The sequence below is a fragment of the Osmia lignaria genome, chromosome 5, assembly GCF_051020975.1.
Source record: "Osmia lignaria lignaria isolate PbOS001 chromosome 5, iyOsmLign1, whole genome shotgun sequence".
Taxonomy (NCBI): domain Eukaryota; kingdom Metazoa; phylum Arthropoda; class Insecta; order Hymenoptera; family Megachilidae; genus Osmia; species Osmia lignaria.
The window spans coordinates 4,735,427-4,747,563 of NC_135036.1; the positions used below are offsets into that span (position 1 = coordinate 4,735,427).

General features: G+C 34.8%; 1 protein-coding gene across 1 annotated transcript in view; it reads left to right on the forward strand.

The window, feature by feature from the left end:
- stet (stem cell tumor) overlaps positions 1–12,137 on the forward strand; it is a 502,203-nt gene that overhangs the window by 145,891 nt on the left and 344,175 nt on the right. The window lies entirely within an intron of this gene.

The window sequence follows — 12,137 nt, forward strand, 5'->3', positions numbered from 1 at the left end:
AGAATTTATTTAAACGTTCAAAAGTTGATTTAACTATTTCTCTTTCCTTTTACTTCCTCTCCAGATACTTTCTTTCCAATTTCTTCTGGCTTTTCCTTGAAACGACCGCTCTTATTATAACTTTGTACCTACTTTCGCAAGGTGGACAATGAAATTTGTCGAATCGAAGTTTACGAGCTGTATTCTCTTTTAGTTTTCGTCCTCAGTCTACGGTTCTGTCATTCTCATTACTAGTAACACCTCGCAACTACTTTGTCGCTGAGAGAACAAAATTGTTGCAAATTTTTTTTTATATCATATCAGTCGAAAGTGTATTTGAATTATTTGTAATTTGTAAAATTTAATTAATGTATAGCTGCTAGTAGGTATTATAATTAGGGAACATGTTAAGCATTGCCGTATCTAGAATTATTTTCTGGGGTAGGCCAGATCCTTCGTATATATTATGAAATATTAAAATTTAGGTATTTTGGAATTTTGAAATTTTGGAATCTTAATACCTTACAATTTTGAATTATCGAATCCTAAAATTTTAGGATGGAGACGTGCCAGGTTTTTAGAAAATTTTAGAATTATAAAATTTTTGAACTTTAGCATCTGAAAATTTTGGAATCCTGAAATTTGCCTGTTTTGGAATTTTGGAATTTCAGAGTTTTTGAATCTTAGCAACAGAAAATCTTGGAATTCTTAAATTTTCAAATTTTGAAATAATAAAGGGACAGTCCACATGAGGAGGGGGGAGGGTTGGCTTCCCTTGACCCTTACCTGGTTATGTCAATGATATTAAATACCAAATTTACTTAAACAGAAGAGAAATGGTTTAATTAAACCGGGACTTGAAGTCTTAAAAAAATTTATTTCTTCAATTTTTATACAGACATATAAGTTTGGCGTTTTTATTTCTGCTGTTAATTATGAAGCAACATAAATAACATTAATGTCTTAGTATTCATCGTCAGTATTTCGAATTCTCTTTCAGGGTTTCTCTCTGAAACCTTTAAGTACGTATTTTACGCTAGAAAACTGTTGGTTCGTGAAAAATTCAGGATGACACGAACAGCGTTTAATACTGTCCAGTAATGCAGGTACTTGCGATAGACACAGTAGAGCTGAGGAGAAAAAAGTAGAAAAATGACACGGTTGCAGAGTCCAGCGTACCTAAAAGCAGACCATTTCTGTCACAAGCCCTCATCTCGAAAAAGGAACGAGTCATCTGTTTTATGTAGTCGGTGCGTAGCGTTCATGGATTTGTTCGTGAAAGTAGAGAAGCAAAAAATTCAAATGTTTTACCATAGAAAAGTTCACAAAAGCACCGTTAAATTCTTTCCAAGAAGCAAATGTTAATAGACCATAAATTAAATTGTTGAGGATTTAATTTGTGTCCACAACGTTCTACTTTTACCTTTTTCTCTTTCCTTATGCGTTCATTAATTCCTATAATCATTGTTGATATTTTTGAAAATAGTATTAAAAAATAATTTAAAACGTTATAATAAGTTTTTAATTGTTTGTTATGCAAAAATTGTGTTCCAATATGATGCTTTGAAAAAGAGACATTTTGATGGCCAGACAAGTTTGGATTCACAGACTTGCTTGAAATAAAAATTTTAAAATGGATCTTAATGTTTAATCAATCTTTTAATGTCAAAATTAAACGAAATGGTGGACACTCGGAGTTTGATTATCAAAAATCAACATTTTTGTATAACTTCAAATTGTACAAAAAAAATGGTATTTACATTAAAAGAAGTTTGATTTTGCTTCCTACAACAGCCAATTATTTTTAAAATAATCTCAAAAAGAAAGTTATTCTAAGAAAAATGCGTTTAAATTTTTCAATATTTACTCAGTCTGTGAATATCGGAATTCTTCAGATTTTGTTACTAAATTTTCATGCAATAATCAAAATTAAGTTTTTCCTTAACCTTTAGTTTCTATTGAGACCTACACATTGACATAATTAGGTAGGGGCGAGATGGGGCTTGGCCTTCCTAAAAATTTAGACTGACCTCTCTTCAAAAGTATGGACCTTCACCATTCCAAAATTACAGAATTTTAAAACTTCCAAATTTCAGATTTTCTACATTTCAAAAACTATCTTATTTACCCTGAGTCGACCAAAACAATTGCTGACTCGATTCAAGTACCGGTTACCCGAAATTTTCGAATTCTCGAACTCGAATCTATACTTCTGAGAACTGACCCGACACTACCCGATCCGAGTCGATCCGACCCGAATTGAGCCGAGTCGAACTGATTCGAGCCGAGTCGAATCGATTCGAGCCGATTCGAGCCGAGTCGGGCCGAATTGAGCCGAGTTAAGCCGAGTTGAGTCGAGTTGAGTCGAATTGAGTCGAATTGAGTCGAATTAAGTTGAATTAAGCCGAGCTGAGCCGATCCGACTCAACCCTATATTTTCGGATTATCGCACACTTCTAATATTTATCTTAAAAAAAAAAATACTCATCGAATTGAGTAACCTCCTTTTTCGAAGTCGGTTAAAAATACTTGCAATCTGTATTAAAATTATGGTATTATAAGTAAATATAATACTTACCTCAATTTCACTGTATCATATTCAGCATGTATTTTAATAATATTTACGATACAAATGAATTGGAAATATATTTTTCATCTCTGGAAATTAACTAGTGAAACGGTATTGCAGTACTTTTGTCCACCACTGTAGATCCTGCAAAGTAACAATTTTAAAGAGCATCTGCTCCTCTAATAAACTAATGCAACCACCCTGACCTTTTTGCTTCCTACCCCTTCCGGTATCACTACCGGTCTTAATCGCGTATATAGTCGCGGCTGGTTATACGTTTGCTACTTGTGTGTGTGTGTGTTTTACTATGTATACCTGCTCATCGAAACTTGGCTGGCAAACGACTTTGCGGGTTAGCTAGAGGGTATCTCGATCTATCCAGCCGAGATATCTCTTTCCCTTTTGCATGTGTGTTCGATCGTTACCTTTACTGTTCGACGGGGAAACTTTACTAACAGCAGTACGTGAGTCTCTTCGACTGTTTGCCGAATACGACGCGTCTAAGAGACACGCTCCAGGGAATCTCGATGATTAGTTCTACCTCCTGTTTCACGTTTTCCAATGAATTTTCTTATCGATACTCCTCTGAAACGACGTTAATTCAACAAGTTCCCGGTTCACTGTGGCGAGTAATCGTTTTGCATAATTGACGACCTTGCAGTTAAAGGTGTGCAGCTCCATTTTTACCAACTTCAAGCAAATTAGAAAAGAATGCTTATAAAATTACTGTTTTGACTTAACATTAGAAAGAGAACACTAGTTGAAAAATACAGCAGCAGTTATAGAGTTGATGAGTTTTTATTTATATTTTTGCAAAATTTGCCAGATGTGCAACTACCCCAAATAAGTGAAGATAAATGCAGGTCGAAAATATGCATTAAATCAGCCATTATCATAATTGATTATTTAAATATGATTTCTTGAAGCTATGAATAAGTAAATAGAATCTTCGAGCAGTTTCTCTTTATGAATATAAATTCCACAGTGAACAATAAAAACTATGAAAGAGATTAAATTAGCATTTGGAGAAACTTATGTAAATGCAGAAACTATTTAATGCTGGTTTGCAACATTTAGAGCTTGAAATTTTTCATAAAACATGATCTCTGAGGAAGAACGGAAAACAATATGAATAACGAGGTTCTAAAAGTAGATTTCTAGTGGATTAAACAATGCACATTATCGTGGACGAAATATAAAGTCAGATTGTTTAATTCTTTCATAGTTCCAATATTCAATTCAGGATTGATGATTTTATAAAATGAATTTTCTTCGTCAAAGTTCAAGAGAGGTTTGTGTTTTACTTTAGAAATATCATGTTCGTTCATCAATATTAACACTTTGCTGCCGAATAATGTAGTACTACGTCTTTTCAAAAGTAAAAGCTGAGAGTGAGTTGACGTAGTAGTACAGCCTGCCCTTAAGTTAATTTCTCCCGCCAGTAAAGTGTTAATAGTTTGCAATATATTTTGATAGATATTATATTAACATTGATGTATTTAACGAATATTAAGTTTTAAAGCTCTTGTACAGTCAAAATCAAACCAGACTTTCCCAAGAAAAGTGATGATGTCCAGGGTTCTCACCTGTTCTCTTAGTCATCCCTGAGAAAATGACAAAATCCCATATATATATACGAATATGGCCCTATCACGTACGTGTAAACGTTTACGTGGGAAGATTTGAATTGATATACTAAATTTTATAATATTTATTAAAAATTGTATTATTTTTTTCTAAATTACTATTAATACTAATATCGTCAAAATTAATATTTTGAAAAGTAAACGCGGTAGAGTATGAGAATTTCTAAATATTAGTATAATTAATCTTTTGAACATTTAACAAGTTCAATATAAATGACCGAAGTATGCAAATAAATAATGATAATAAATGTTTTCGGATTGCCTTATTAACTATTACGAGTGCATATATGATAAGATTAAAATCCGTCTAAATTATTGTTGAATCTGTTAGGAAAGTGTAAATAGGTATAATATACCAACTACAGTACATGAAATATTATTTCATAATGCAAAAATAATAGCGTACGCAGTTCCACTAATTGGGCAATTAAAAAAAGACAAATTACAAGAATCCTGCCGTAAAGATATTAAAAAACAGTAGAGAACGTTGCACAGCTAATTCTTTCTTCATTTTCACTTAAAATCATGAAGAAGTTTTCAGGAGTATTTTCTAAACCCTTAATTAAAAGTTCCAATAAATATTTCAAGAAAATAACGAGCAAAAAATGCATATTCCATTGAAAATAATAATAATAAAAATAAAACCACTAACTGAATTAAAATAATCCAAGTATGGCTAACGTTTCTTTATTTCTTCTAGTGACATTTATTATCTTAGTAATAGATATTCAGAAACACTCTAGTGAAGATCTCAATCGCTAACACAAAAATTGATTTTTGCCGCATGACAAGGCACCGTGGGCCGCGTCGCGCCGTGGCGTTAATTTCTCAGATCCCTGGTCGGAATCGATGATATTTAAAGTAGCTCGAAAAAGGAGGAAGCCGCGCAAAATATGTAGAAGGGGGTCCGTTGCCGATTCTTATCGAGGAAGGATTATGCCCCCGCGTGGTCGACGCGGTGCGGTCTCGGTCCCGCAGTCGAAGAAGAAAAACGCGATACGATCTCGTTCCGGCCAGCAGGTCGCTCCACAGAGCCGTTCCTCTCTCGTAATTACAAAATTGCCTCTTTGAAAGATCCGCTCCGCGCTCCATTCTCTCTATTTTCTTTTCCATCGGCGTCGTTACCCGTCGTTTCTCGCCATCCCTCGCCCCCCCCTCCTCGCGACCACCCTTTGTTTCTTCCTTTTTCCTCGGCGTCATCGCGAAATCGGCAACGCATTATCCCATCCTCCCTCCTCGATTACCTTTCCTCCCCTTTCTTCCCTCTTTCACTCTTCATCCAACGATTCTTTCCTCTCTTTCCCCTTCGCTACTCTTTACACGAACCTTCCTTTTCCATCCCGTTTTTTCCTCGATCAACCTCCGCCTCTCCTCGTCGTTCCACCAAACAGTTCCCACTCGATCCTTCTTCGTTCGCTCGGGTTACCACGATGGGTAATTTTAACGCCCGGCCAGCCTTGCCGAACGACTTCATCCAGCGTAACAGCCGTCCACGATCTCTGTCCAGAGAGCCGATCCCGTCAATCCACCATCGTTCATCGCCGTCCACCGATTAAAGAAGGTGTCGAACGATCTCTTCGATTTCGATCCTTGCGAACCATCGAATCTGGCCACCGTTTCGTTTTACACCCTAACCTCACGGGGCCACCATCAATGGAATAGTCGTGGACGGGATCCCCGATGCCAATATCGCTTCGACCATGTGCGCGGTTCCGATCGAATTTCGGTTTAAACACTTTCACCTTCTGATCGATTTTCTGAACAGATTTATTATTTAACGTTATACTTCTTTTTATAACGTATTCGTGGACGGCTACTGCATGTGCAGTATTTTCGCTCTGTTCTGGTGGGTCACCACTGCACATGCAGTATATTATCTTTTTTTAACTTTCATAGTAAACGCGATAGAGAAACTTCTAAGTCAAATTTTCTGTCTAATCTGTGTTCATCATAGGTATAATAATTCGACACCCCCTTTGCCATGGTTGACGCATTGCGTACGGGTAATGATATACTTGTTTTAATGCTTTCTTCACTCGACGAATTAAATATAACTAGTATATCCAAATGTCGGTTTTCGAAAATTTTGCAATATTTTAATAAATTTAATAAATGGCACTGTCGTGCCATCCAAGGATTAATGAAGTCCAAGTTACTATGATTTTCAAAAAAATCAGTTATTATGAAAAAGGAATAATATTTTAAAGTACTTAGAAATCAAAAATGAATAAATCTTCACGCCTAAATCATATAAGGATCAATAATGTTTCGAACATATTTTTTAAACATCTTGCATATAAAAAATGGCAGAACGTTAGAGACATTTTAATCTATAAAGAAAAATGAAAATTTTAATGTATTGGGGTATAAAGATTCATCTTCACCTGCCTGTGTTCATAAAATGAAAACTAAGAAAAGATAGCACGACATGGAAGTTGTTTGATACAATCTTCATGAACGAAACCTAATTACCGGATGCGTATATGAAATAATAGAAATGAAGAAAAAAATTATGAAAGCACTATAAATCTTTGTTCTTACTTACATCTCTAATTATGCAATGATATGATAGATAAGAAAAAATTAGCGAGTCCTTAATGCAGTAATTAATTGTGCACTTCTCATCTTGTATATTTTAAAAATGATGTGTTCTCTGGGAAGTTTGAAGAAAGGTAGAATTAACATAAATAATGCAATAGCTTGCAATTTAAAAAATTGATTTAAAAAGACACATTTTTGTGTATTAATCATTGACACATTCCTGGATAAAAGATTTTAAAATCTGCATACATAATTTCTCATATTCGAGGATGTAGACAGCAGAGGTAGATTTTTCCAAAAAACGGAGAATTATCAAATGTCGATTGCATGCGTGCTTTCCTCAATAAATTTATTGAGCTGCATGTGCATTTTATACATTCCTAAAGGAAAATTACTATACAGGGTGTCCCAGAAAGAGTGCAAGCCCCTTTATGGGGTGGTAGCTGGGGTGATTCTAAACAGTTTCCTTTGCGAAAACGTACATAATATATAACAGAGTTGTATAACAGAGAATTACCAACTGGATAATATTCCTTCCCCTTTTGAAACAAATGCACGGTACTTTCATTAATCTTCTTCATCATCACTATGGGAGGTCTCCTTACATTCTGCTCCTTGAAAAGCAACTCATGGTCCTTATAACTTTATTGCAAATTCGACGTTCTTTATATTTTTAGTGAGTCGAGGAAGCAATACATAGTTATGTATTGTCATGTAAAAGAAGTACATAAATATGTACATTTTTCTTGTTAACAAATACCATTTAAGTTTGTACGAGTGTAAAATAAATTTCATGAAATTCTTTACGGTAAATATTTACAGTGATAGTTTTTATATTGCACAGTGATATAATAATAAATTTGAATGTATAGCTGGCAAAAGAATAGCACAAACTTTTCTGGTATCAAAGAACAAAATGAAATCATCTAACGCTAAAAGCTGTTAAAATTTACAATTATTTATAGAAAAAAAATATTTGTCATACTAATTCCTGGTAATTAGTGATGCTTATTTTATCCTGACAATGTGTATCTCTGTTCAGGTTGCCTTCCACATTACAAAATGGCACTCGCCTGAACTAGATCTTGAAGTAACACAATAGTAGAACACGGATTTTAGAGAGATACATAAAAGAGATATATGATATCTTAAGGTAATAAATAAATGGTTTAATGAAGATATAGATGTCCTGTAATTTGTGTCTGTCTTTAGAGATAAGAACGCAATACGAAACAATAGCCATTTTAAAACATTATTGTTATTAACTTAACCTAACTGAACCTAACTTAAACTACTAATGCGAATAATGTCTTGATTATGTTTATTAATAATTCATCTTGATAAAGGATCGTTTTTCATTAATACCTGTTTTCTCATTTTTCATTTTTTTCTTCTTTTCTTTCTTTTTTTTTCTTTGCTTAAGTCTATCTTCTTCATCTTCTCACCATATATTTAAAATAACTGACTTCATTAATACGTTGCCTGTAATAATCGTCTTCTACAAATTTAGTTAAATTAAATGTTTAAAAGAAAAATTTTGGGGTATTATTAATTAAAATATGAAAAAATATTATTAATTAAAATGATTCAATCATTTTAACGTTTTGGGTAATTTGTATAACTTAACATATCTATGTTCGTAACTTTCTGAGGTCCTCTTCAAGTTTTTGTTACAAAAATATGTATTCATACACGACATTAATATTTTTCCAATAGTATAATAAAACGTATTAATTATGCTGGTTAGATACAGCATTATATCAAGGAGATGTCTAAAGGGGGCTATTTCAAAAACATTAATTTAAACATATTTATCTAATTTGGCGTTACCATTATGACTTAAAATGAATTTGGGAATTCGCGTTGCTTATCTACATATTTTATAGCATTACAATAGTATAAATTAAACTGAGATTATCGGTCTGTTCTGAAATTTATGCTGTCTCTCTGCGTGGAATAAAATTAAAATAATTCCTCAAAATGAGTATATTTAGCAAAGACAAATGTACAACCACAGAAATGAAAACATTTTCCAGTTGAGCACTTTAAGCCTAAAACCTCAATATTTTCTAAAATTTTGATATCTAATTTATAACAATGCAACATTGAAGCCCAGGCAACTAAAAATTAATAATTAAAATTAAATTATATTTATCATTATATTTATTTACATAAAAAGAAATGAAAATCAATCACACAAAATTGCAATTGTTCATTAACTAATTACCATAAATTATACGCTTTAATAACAATCGGCAACAGAGCATCCTGGATGATCGTCCGCAATTCGCGCTAATTGTTCATAATACCGATTTCTGGTGTACAATGATTTGCAGTGAATTCCCAAGTACCAATTAACATTTATATCGCGTACGTCGATCGATCCAGGGAAACGATGAAACTCGCTCACAGATCGAGCGAATTCCTTTTCCTTGGCCGCTCGTCAAGATCGTAAACGGCGATTAAAGTTACGCTTTTAATTATCTGTTCCCCACGTGAAATCTGGAGGGGCCGATGATTACGCGGCACCCGACGGCGGATACACTGTACACATCGGCTCAGCCAAAGAGAACGAGCGAACCAGGTAACCGGTGTCTGTTAGTCGTAAAGGCGAATCATTAACCTCGCTGCAAGCAACTCCCCCCACGGCGAACGACTCTACACCTGTTTCGAAGGTGGCTCTTCCTGCTACTACCTAGGTCACGCTCCTTGCGCTTCTTCCTTCTTCGTTTTCAACCTTCTCCCCTCTCTTTCACCCTGATCATTTTTGTTCTCTCCTGGTTCCCTTTTTCCCGCGTGTCTCTCGGATGCCCTCGTTGGAGTTCGAGGTCGTCCCACGTCCGCGATAATCCAACTAATTTCGTCGAGGTGGTTCCCAAGAAGCGAACTTCGAGAAACAGCTGGAGGAGGCAGAAAAGATGAACGAGATTCGGTTGATTCGTGACGTATCAGACCAACCAGCTAATGTCTTTTGCGGCTGATTCTTCCCTTTTTTTCTCTCTCTCCCTCTACTGTGAGAAAAAGAAGCCGAAGAATGTTATCTGTCTCGTTGCAATGCGGTTGCTTGGATCTACGTGACCGTAGATCGTTTTTATGTTCACGCTTGCTAGTTATGTCATATCTGCTCGAAATGAATTCAGTTGCGTCATATCTGGATCAGTGATTATTTAGAATGCATTGGTTTTAAAGGTTTCGGGAAGTAGAATGATTTTTTGTAAAATTTTGAATTATTTTTCTGTGGAGAAAGTAAATGTTATTGCTAATACGTTTTAATCATCGGATGGCGGACCATGAAGAAAACCACAGATTTAATTTTGTGTTTCATATCATTTTCATTTGTTACATTTTACATTGTTAAAAGTTGTATATTTAACTTCAGGTTAATATCTTTGTGTATGTTTTGTTAAGTTGGGTTACAATTGACCCAGGCTCCACTGTTCAAGAGTTTACTTTTTAACTTGTGGACCAACCATGTCTGAGTGATTCATAAATTTAAAAAAAGAATTAAGTATTAGAAAAATATGTAATACCCTGTTTACGAAGTTTCAAACTTTAAATAGTTTCAACTAAACAAACTAAAAGTTTCAACTGTTCACACGTTGACTGTCACAGTAGAAATGGACATATATAGTCAGACATTAAAACACTAATTATTAAATACACGACTGGTTAATTTTCAAATTCAAAATTTCAATTTGGTTTATTATATTATTATTAGGCCTTCTTCTGGAATAGGACAGCTAACTCAGAAATTTGGAAATTTTAGAATTTTGGAATTTTAAAACCTAAGAATTTTAGAATTCTGGAATTTGAAAATTATTAGAATCCGACATTTAAAAATTTAGAAACCATGGAATCTTAAATTTCTGTAATTTCTGAACTCTGGAATTCCGGTAATTTAAAATTCTGGAATATTGGAATTCTAATATTTTGAAATTTTAAAGCTTCTGGAATCTTAGAGTCTTTGAATTTGAGGATTTTAGAATTCTGAAATGTAGGAATTATGAAATTTGGAAACTCTGGAATATTGAAATTCTGACATTTTGAAATTTGGAATTTTAGAATCTTAAAATTCATGAATTAGGTTTCCCATTTTTAGGTAGGGGCCAGTCGAAATTTTGAAGAGACCTATTAACCTTAACTTCTACCTAGTCACGCCAATGGTATAATGCCAATAATAAACAAGCTTCTCTTTTCCTAGTAATTAAAATACAAGTAATAAAATTAAGATAACCAAAGCAGTCGACGTGTTAAGTACTTTTAAATCATCAGTATAAAAAGAAATGGTTGTATTTCCGAATGGCCCCCCTAAAATTGAGAACTCAGATTCGGTATATAATCTGAATTGACTACAAGAAATCGATTAAAGTTGGTTTCAGAGCTGGATGTCTTACCGTTTTCGAGATATCGTGGTAAGGTTAGGTTAGGTTAGGTTAGGTTCCGTGTATGCGCAGTATCGAATAGCGCATACGCAGTATTGAATAGCGCATGCGCAGTATTGAATAGCGCATGCTCAGTATCGAATAGTGCATACGTAGTCCCAAAATTGTACAAGTTTCTTACCTTGATATTTCAAAAACGGTAAGACATCCTGTTCTGGAACCAACTTTAATCGGTTTCTTGTAGTCAATTTAGGTTACATACCCAACTTGAGTTCCCAATTTGAGGGGGGGGGGGCATTCGGAAACTTATTCTAAGAAATTAAAAAGTGAACGAAATTGTAGTCCCTAATGTATCCCAATAGTCACCGCAATAGGTTTAGAATAAAAGCAGAGCACTCTAATGAATTGCAAACGATTAGTAAGATAACAGACGATCTGTTTAAGAGCGAAAATGCATAAACCTCTTAGTAAGCTTATTATTGGATTATCGTCGCGTTCACTGTTACCATCGTGTTTGCTAACTATGCGGACGGTCGGTTCAACCGGAAGGACGAAGGAGAGGAAAGGAAGTATGTAGTCGCGTGGGCAGACTGGCATGGAACCCGATACCGCGATCGATACTTCCACTGACCAGTTAAGGCTGACGATGACGAAGGGTGGAACGACTAACGATACCGACAGAAGACAGCAACGCCGGCAACGTAACATGGCTTCTATAGTGTCGAATATCTTAGAAGGGTTCGCGCGAGTTCCTACGACGTCGGTTCCTTCACCAGAACTTTCACGACCAGTTTTGCCCTTGGTTAACCCTGCCTGCTTACTGCTGTGGCGGGTGAACTGTGAAAGAGAAATGAAGAAAAGAAAGGAGGAGGAAAGAGCGTTTTATCCGGGCCCTGCTAGTGGGCCTGTTCTGTCAATGCTCGGATTTATGTCACTTCAGTTTTGAATTTTGCTTGCACGTAGTGTGCTAGGATAGAAATATTTGAAATATTATGGAAAGTTTTCTTATTTCGCAAAATG